This window comes from Trichosurus vulpecula, chromosome 5 (assembly GCF_011100635.1).
Source record: "Trichosurus vulpecula isolate mTriVul1 chromosome 5, mTriVul1.pri, whole genome shotgun sequence".
Taxonomy (NCBI): domain Eukaryota; kingdom Metazoa; phylum Chordata; class Mammalia; order Diprotodontia; family Phalangeridae; genus Trichosurus; species Trichosurus vulpecula.
In genome coordinates, this window is record NC_050577.1 from 37,988,775 (window position 1) to 37,997,501 (window position 8,727).

An 8,727-nucleotide genomic window follows, 5' to 3' on the forward strand; every position below is an offset into this window, starting at 1 on the left:
AAGATACCAGGAAGAAGGAATCAACCCTTAATGAGGGATTCACTACAAGAGCTTAACAAAGGGCCAAATCCTCCCAGGATCTAGGATCCCTGGCAGCTACAGGAAGGAAGGAAGGAAGGAAGGAAGGAGGGAAGGAAGGAAAGAAGGATGGAAGGAAACAAACATTTATGAAGTGCCTACTATGTGCTAAGAGAGAAGGAGGAAAAGGAGGAAGAGGTAGAGCAGGACGAGAAACAACTCTACTGTGTAGAGCCATTCGGTACACAGAACTGATCAGAGAAAATCCAAGTGCTAACCCAATCCCCAGGTGTACCTGTGGCCGAGGCACAGCAGGCATTAGGGGCACCTGGGCTGACGAGGCCATTCATACAAAAAGCTCCTATCACTCTGCAAAGACTGTTTAATTCATACTCAGTGCCCCATGAGGTTATTGTCAGGTCAGCTGATCCTCCCCAGGGTTTCAGGTGAGAAAAGTAAATCCAAAGGAAAAGATTGATTTGCTCCAGTTAGGATCATGCAGTTACTGACCAACCATCACCATTCACCGAGGTCAGCCTTCATGTTTTTATCCTGGGTCATGCGGAGGCACCTGCAGATAATTACAGTTTTCATGGTAAAAGCACTGGAGGAAGTTGACCATAGCAGGGAGCTAAATTGCCATCAATAAACAGTCATATTTTATCATACTCAATTATTACAATCGTCAGTAAATAGCCCACATTCCTTCTCTCCGTACACATGCTAAGCAAACATCTTAAACCTTCAGCAACATTTTTACAATCAGCCAGTCCATTTTTTGGTCTTCATTCTCCTTCTCAAAGCATCAGGTGATTTTCAACAATATTTTACAAAGGTAAAAATGAGATGAGTAAATGGGTAGTGGGAGACTGTCCCACTGCTTCCACACCCAAACCTCCTGTTTCCAAAGTAAACCTTTCATAGTATTGAGAAAACACAGCTATTTCTCAGGACAGGTGTAGGAATTGTAAGATTCCTATACATGCCATTCCATTTTCCAAAGGGGTCATGCCTTCCTAATATAAATACAGTCATGGGCTATGCCAGAAACAATAACCTTTGGTGGAAATGAAGGCAATTGATGATTTAAGGGAAGAAGCCACTGCTAATTAAATAAAAAAGATACAGGAAAAGAAGGCTATGATGGGGCCTAAAGAAATTTGGTCATCTACACCTTAGAATTCTGCTATCCTGAAGCCTCCATAAACAGCAAAATGGCTGGCTCTTCCTGCCTGGACTCAATTACTGTCAATGACCTAGTTAGAGGCTGACCAATGTCTCAAGGGGGAGGAGAGTTCGAGCCAGGAATAAGGAATATGGAAAATCTGGAAGTGGGCCCTGTAGCTGGCACATGGCTATACATGCACATACTTGATTCTGCCCAATTTGCAAGTATTTATCGAGCATTTACTATGTGCCAGGAGATACTTAGGATACAACCTAAAAATGAAATTGCCCTTCCCTTCAAAGACCTTCCATTCTGTAGAGCGGGAGCTCCTAATATCTTTATTCTGTCACAGACCTCATTAGCGGTCTGGTGAAGTCTATGGACCCCTTTTAAAAATGTGTTTAAATGAACAAAATAAAAGTTCACAGGATTACAAAGAAAACCAATTATGTTGAAATATGATTATCAAAATGTTTTTTAAAAAGTTCATGGACTCCCTGCAAACAGGGGGTCACACAATGTGTAATCATCAAACATTTAAGCACCTACTATGTGCCAGGCTCTGTTTGGCACTAGAGATAAAAAACCAAGAGTGGAATAGTTCCTGCCCTTAAGAAACCTACATTCCACAGGGAAAGACACATGTAAGTACAGACAAGCTTTACACAAAATCCATAGTAGGTGATTTATTTTCCTTGGCAGGGGGTGGGGTGGGGGCGGAAGAAGGCACTGCCAGTAAGCTGGACCAGAATAGGCATAATGTGGAAGGCACCCGAGCTGAATCTTGAAGGGAACCAGGGCTCACACTAGGCAAAGGGGAAGAGGTAAATCCGTTTGTATCCAGGTAGTGTTACATACCAGGAGCAGTAAGAAACCCAGCTTAATTGGACCACAGTAGGCTCCTGGTTTGTGCCCAATGCCCCTGCCCTGCCTCCTCACTGCGCTTCTAATCCAATTTAAACCTTTTGATCATAAATGTCTCTATTTAAAGTCTTATCACATCTCCTCCCTCTTGCCTATAGTGCTTCGGCCGGGAGCGAGACAACATGATGGAGCTGCCCCAGATGGTGGAGGTCATCCTGTCCAGGGCCCCGCCTTGCCCTGCAGCAGCCACGGGAAGAACTCTCACAGCCATGCACCCACACCCCTAGCCGCCCATTCACAGGCCAGTGCCCAGCCCCAGGCAGCTCCCCATTTTCCATAACCCAGGGGAGAAGTGGCACACACAAACTTCTAGACAGAAGTAATTTTTTTAAAAATGATTTTTATTTTGCTTTGATATAAATTATATGGTTCATCTATTCTCCACCTCCACCACCACCCCCCAATCACATTTACTTACCTGTTTAGCGCGCACATGGTTGTTTCAGTCGTGTCCGACTCTTCGTGACCCCATTTGAGGTTTTCTTAGCAAAGGCGCTGCAGTAGTTTACTATTTCCTTCTCCAGCTCATTTTACAGATGAAGAAACTGAGGCAAACAGGGTGAACCGACTCACCCAGGGTCACAAAGCTAGTAAGTATCTGAGGCTAGATTTGGGCTCAGGTCCTCCTGACTCCAGGGCCAGGCCTCTCTGTCCACCGCACCTCCTAGCTGACCTTATCAGTGCCCAAATAATTGTGACCAATTAGATCATAAGATCACAGATGTGGAGCTAGGAGGGGCCCCCAAGGCCGTCTGGTCCAGCCTCTTCGTTCTATGGATAAGGACACTCCCAAAGCGGCACTGCAGCACAGGTGTATACAGGTGAGTGGACTTGTGAGAAGGGAAGGCAGCAAGCACTTACACAGCACCTACTATGTGCCAAGCGCTGCGCTCACTGCTGTTTTACAAATATCAGCTCATCCGATCCTTACGACAGCCCTGAAGTAAGTGCTACTCTGGTCCCCATTTTACACATGAGGAAACTGAGGCAGACAGCAGTAAGTGACTTGTTCAGGGTCCCACAGCTAGTAAATGTGAGGCCAGATGGGAACTCAGGTCTTGCTGACTCCAGGCAAGCTGCTTGAGAAAGAGCCAAGTTGTAGGAGCCCAGGACGTATGTATCCTAATTGTACATCACGGTTTGACCTCCTGAAGCGCAGGGGCCCTTTCTTGGTATCCTCAGCATTTAGCACAGGGCACACAGTAAGCGCTTAATAAATGCTTAGTGACTGAGGGACCCCATCATGGCTATGACGATATGGTTTATGTGTACACCTGAATCCAATTTTTCCCTTTGTGTTGGGACACCACACACACACGCGCGCGCGCGCGCGCGCGTCAGGCCTGGAGTCAGGAAGACTGAGTTCAAATCTGGCCTCAGACACCTACTTCCTAGCTATGTGACCATGGACAAGTCACTTAATCTGGTTGCCTCAGTTTCCTCATCTGTAAAATGAGCTGGAGAAGGAAATGGCAAACCACTCCAGTATCTTTGACAAGAAAATCCCAAATGGGGTCATGAAGAATCAGGCATATCCGAAACAACAATAACAAAAACGTGTGTGTGTGTGCGCGCGCGCACATGTATGCCCTAGACAGAGAAGCAAAAGGTGCCCCAGCTCACCCCCACCCCAACACAAGCATGCACACCTTCTCCCCTTCACCCAGGAGAAAACATGCTCGCTCCCCTTCAAAGTGGTCGAGGTTCCCCTTGCCCATTCATCTGGGGGCCTGGGTGTAAGGAGAGGGCTTCTCTTGGAAATAGGCGTCAATAATTCCGGGCTCTTTTCATCAGAGGTGTCCCCTGGCCTTTTCAGCACCCAAGGTCCCCCAGTGAACGCTGGTGTGGGGATCAGCATGTGCCGCTGGACCAATGCCGCTGCTGAAGATGAATATCCGATGGGGGCCAAGCAGCATTTATTAGGCCTGCGTAATCATGGACAAACACCCCAGGACAGCCGAGCAAACACAGAGGCCCTGTCAGAGATACGCAAAGCCACCACTTCACCTGTCTCTTCACCCCCACCCACCAGAAGTGGATCAAGTACAGAAGAATTCAATTTCCTAGGAAGCCTCGAGTGCTGCCAGGGGAGCCTGGCTCTACACTGGGTCTGCATCGCTGCAGTGAGTGGAAACTCCACTCAGACATGAAATAGAGGCCAGAGCGGGAAGTCAAGGGGAGAGGGCTCCAGAGTGAGTCAGGACAGAAACCCTCGGCAAAACAGACTTTTCAAAGAGTGCTGGCTGGAGCAGTCGGTGCCCACCAGCAGGATGAGTGGAGCATCTTTTCTGAGCTGGGGGTGGGGGGCTGGGAAGGGGCTCCACCAGCCTGGAGGGGTAAAGAGCCTTAACTATTTTTAAATGGAGCAGCAAGCCCTCCCTCCCTCCAGGAAATTATACAAAATAAAAAACAGCCACAAGCTTTGCAAACTGTATTAAACAGTGAGCAAATTCTACAGGGCAATGGGAAGGGCACAGGACCCCAGAAGCCCCCGGTTCTATCTCAGGTGCCTTCACCGCAGCCTAGGAAGGAAGGAAATGAGCATTTATTTAGTGCCCATTATCCCAAAGGACCTTCACAACGCCCCGGGGGGCAGGTGCTTTATTACCTCCACTTTACAGATGAAGAAACTGGGTTAAACAGAGGTGAAGTGAAGTGGCCAGGGCCACCCAGCTGGTGTGAGTCTGAGGCTGGGGCTGATTTCAGATCTGACTGCAGGCCCAGCGCTCTGCCCACCGAGCCACCGAGGTGCCTTTGGCTATATTACACCAGATGATTTGGCTATATTAAACCAGTTTCCCCATCTGTAAAACAGGAATAGTAACAGCACCTCCCTCCCAGGGCTGCCGTAAGATGAAATGAGATAAATATCTGTAAAGCACCTAGCACCATGCTTGGCACACAGTAGGTGCTTCCTTCATTTCTACATCTAAGACCCACCCCGGGCAGGCTCTCATTACCCTGGCCAGTGTTCCCCCCTCTCCATGGATCCTATATGCTGAGGCCGGCTTTATCCTCCTAAAGCACTGCTCTGATCCTGCCGTTCCTATGCTCAAAAATCCTCAGCCCACACACTTCTAGCATCACTGCTGCACGGTGAACAGAGCACTGGATGCGGAGCCAGGAAACACGGGTTCAGTCCCACCTAAGATGCTCACTAGCTATGGCCTTGAGCAGGTCACAGCCTGTCAGAGCTTTAGCTTCCTCGTCTGTAAAATGGGCACCATAATACTTATCCCACATACATCTCAGGGATACTGTGAGGAAGGCGCTAGACTATCCTGATAGGAGAGGCAGCAGGATGCCCCCCTTGGAGTCGGGAAGACCTGGGTTCAACTCCCCGCTTTGATATTTTGTGACTCTGGACTCCTAAGCTCTATCTACCTAAACTCTACATCATGGATGGCTTGTGAGCTGTCCTGGCGTGGGGAGTTCCCACGCCAACACACTTGGAGAATCGTCCATGTTTTGTACTCCATGTTGTTGTCACCAATCAGTATATGAAAGCCTGTTCATTTATATTTCTGGATTGCCCAAAACAGGTTTGATAAGAAGTGGCTGACTTTGAGAAACCTTAGCTCTAACTCAGACTGACCTGTACCAAGCCTGGGAGAACGTGGTATTTTTTTTTTTTAGGATGAAACATGAAGAATGCCAGGCTGGCATTTGCATTGCCGTCTAAGGGAGGCATCTCTAGCGCTGGGAGCAGGAGGTCTTGGCCAGCTTGCTAAAAATGACTAACTTTTCATCTAGCTTCCTGTGTTTGAGCTCTGACGCGATGGCCTAGTACAGGGCATCAGCATTTATGGATTTGGTGGATCTGATAAACCCCCGTGACAATCCCTATGAATCCAATCTTTGCTGTGAACTGCAATTTAAGAGAAATCACACGTTTCAAGTGCAATGTCCCTAAAAACATTTTGCTTTCAAAGACCAAAAGGCTGTGCCCCACAGTGCCCAACATGATAAAAAGCTGTGGAATTTACCTCTTGGTCGCCTCTAGAGTTTCACTCACAAATGACAAACACACCACAAAACTGCTTTTAGGTCTCAGCTATAAGATCACAATCAGTCCCTCCTCCATGTGAACCTGTGTCATCATTTCCCTGACACGTCACGGTCCTCTTCGAAAACCAAGGACAAACACACACAACAGAAAGTAATTCCATCTGGAATCAAAATCAAGAGTAGGTCTCCTTTTTTATTAGTTCAAATTCCTCGGTGGCCTGGTTGTGACATCCGGAGTCTGTCGCATCCAGTTTGGGTGAAGGTGGGACACTCACAATGAGATTTCAAGTCTTGACACTAATTTTAAAAAAACACAGTCATGCCTCAAACTTGTGGCTCACAACAAAGCTCCCCTGATTTTGAACCTGGGGGGCTGTAGCGCTCCTTTCCAGCAATGAGCTGTGTGGCTAAAGAGAGGCCCCCAAAACCCCAAAAACCAGAGCAAAGCCAAACAGCACTGGGGTTGTTTGTTTGTTTTCAATATTATTTTTACCCAAGTAGGAACTTTAAATGAAATTCTCCATGAGAAATGCTAAGTTGTAATTTGGAAGTTTGTGGCCTCAAAATCCCATTGAGGTCTAGCAAAAGCAAATTGGATGGAGAAAGCAAGAGCTCTAAGTTCTGGCCCCAGCTCCTGGTCATAAGCCAATGACCTTCAGGGTTTCACAAGCATTTTGTTAAATGACTCCTGGGTTCGGGCAGGGTGCTGGGGATACTCAGAGATCTCAAATGACTAACAGACCCTCTGTGGGAGGCAGATGATTACAGCCTATAAAGAAATAAGTAAACATATCTCCCCACTCTGACCCATAATGGCTGTGTGACCCTGTCCAGTTGGTCACTGGGCCTCAGGGCTGGAGCCAATGCTCTCAAACTCTAACTTTCAATCCGTGGTGGGATTTCCTTCCCTCCATCCATGAGATCAGAGTCCAGCCCCTTACGCAGTGAGGTGGTGCCCATCCAAGCTCACAGGGCCCCCTGACATCCACCCCAGGACCCCTGAAGCAGCATGACTCCACTACTGGCAGCTGTTGCTTTGGTCCTTTCAATACTGCCAAGTGGTTCTCAAACATTCTCCAGTCTGAGCCCCACCACAAAGATAAGGAAGTGGCCATTTCATGGAGGGGGAGACCGAGGACCTGAGAGGTTTGAGTGGCAGCTAGTCCATGGACAGTATGGTCCACAGGGTCATGAAGAGTCCAGTGGGCAGCTGCAGCCATGGAACTGGAGGTAGGGAGACAGATTAGGGCTGGGCACCAAATTTGAGAATCATCCGCTCAAAGATCGTTAAATCTGAGGAGCTGATGAGATCACAAAGCAAGACAGCCAAGAGAAAGAAGAGGGCCCAGGACAGAGCCTGGGGAGAAAGAACCGTCCTTCTCAGCCTGAGGGGAGGAGAGGCTGACCCCACTGTGGCCCCAATTTAGCTGGGGGAGTCTTGACCTGGGATCCTCTTGGACCACTGTGGGAGGAGTTGATTTCCCAACCCAGAAAAGGGTTTCCTCAGACTCTAGGCAAACGCAGCCTTCCCTTGAGGAGCACAGAATATAAAATAATTAAGGTCCAACAGAGGTTTCTAACCTTTACTGGGCCACTGATCCCTCCCTCCACAGTCTGGTGAAACCCACAGATGCCTTTCTCAGAATCATACTTTGTAAATAATTGAAGGAAACGCTTAATTTCAGGTAGAGGTTTGTGAAAATGAAAATGTCATTTTTTTCCCCTATCAGAGTTCACAGACTCCCCCCAGCCCCCACAATGGTCCCAGAGGATTCCAGGTTAAGACGTTCCCCACCCCACCCCCAGCTAAATCGGGGCCACAATGAGTGTATATGAAACATCAAATATGAAATGGCTAAACATCTCTTATGCTGGTCATCAATTCTCAGAAAACTAAAGAGGGTGGGATTTTAGGCAGTGAGTGACTTTGAGAATCCTAAAGTTTATGAAGCGAGAGGCTTCGTTAGCACATCACAATTAGACAGACTTAGAATTAGCCTTCGAACCAAAGAGGGAACCCAAGCACATTACTAATGTTTCAAGACTCCGTAAAATTTTGAACATGCTAATAATATCTCTTACTTAAATCAATTTACACCATAAGTGGAAAACCCAAACCTGGGCACACTCCTATTCTAATCATTGAGGACTTAATGCCCAGACAGGTGCAGTGAGGAAACTGGATTTATCCCTGCTGGAGTGACATATAATTCCAAATATTAATTTCAAACATTGCTTGCAAATAAAAATATCATTACTTGAGATTTCCCCTAAGGGTGTTATTTTAAAAATTTTCTCTGGAGGCACAGAAACAACTTAAATATCGACGTCAGGTTGACAAAGCCTTCCCCCAACGACCCTCGGCAAGGAGGTGGTACAAGTGTTGTTATTATAGGTGGGGAAACTGTCACCAGGGGACGTGGTCAGGCGGTAAATGAGGAAGGTGTCTCCTGACTCCTCATCCCTCTTCCCACCACACTACGTTCTCTCTCCCCATCTTTGACACCAGAGTCAGGATTTCCCTCCCTTAAAGCACCGCCAAGCTCTGAAATTACCCCGCCTCTCATTTCAAATCCCCCGTAAAATCTTCCAGTTTCTTAATCAGCTCC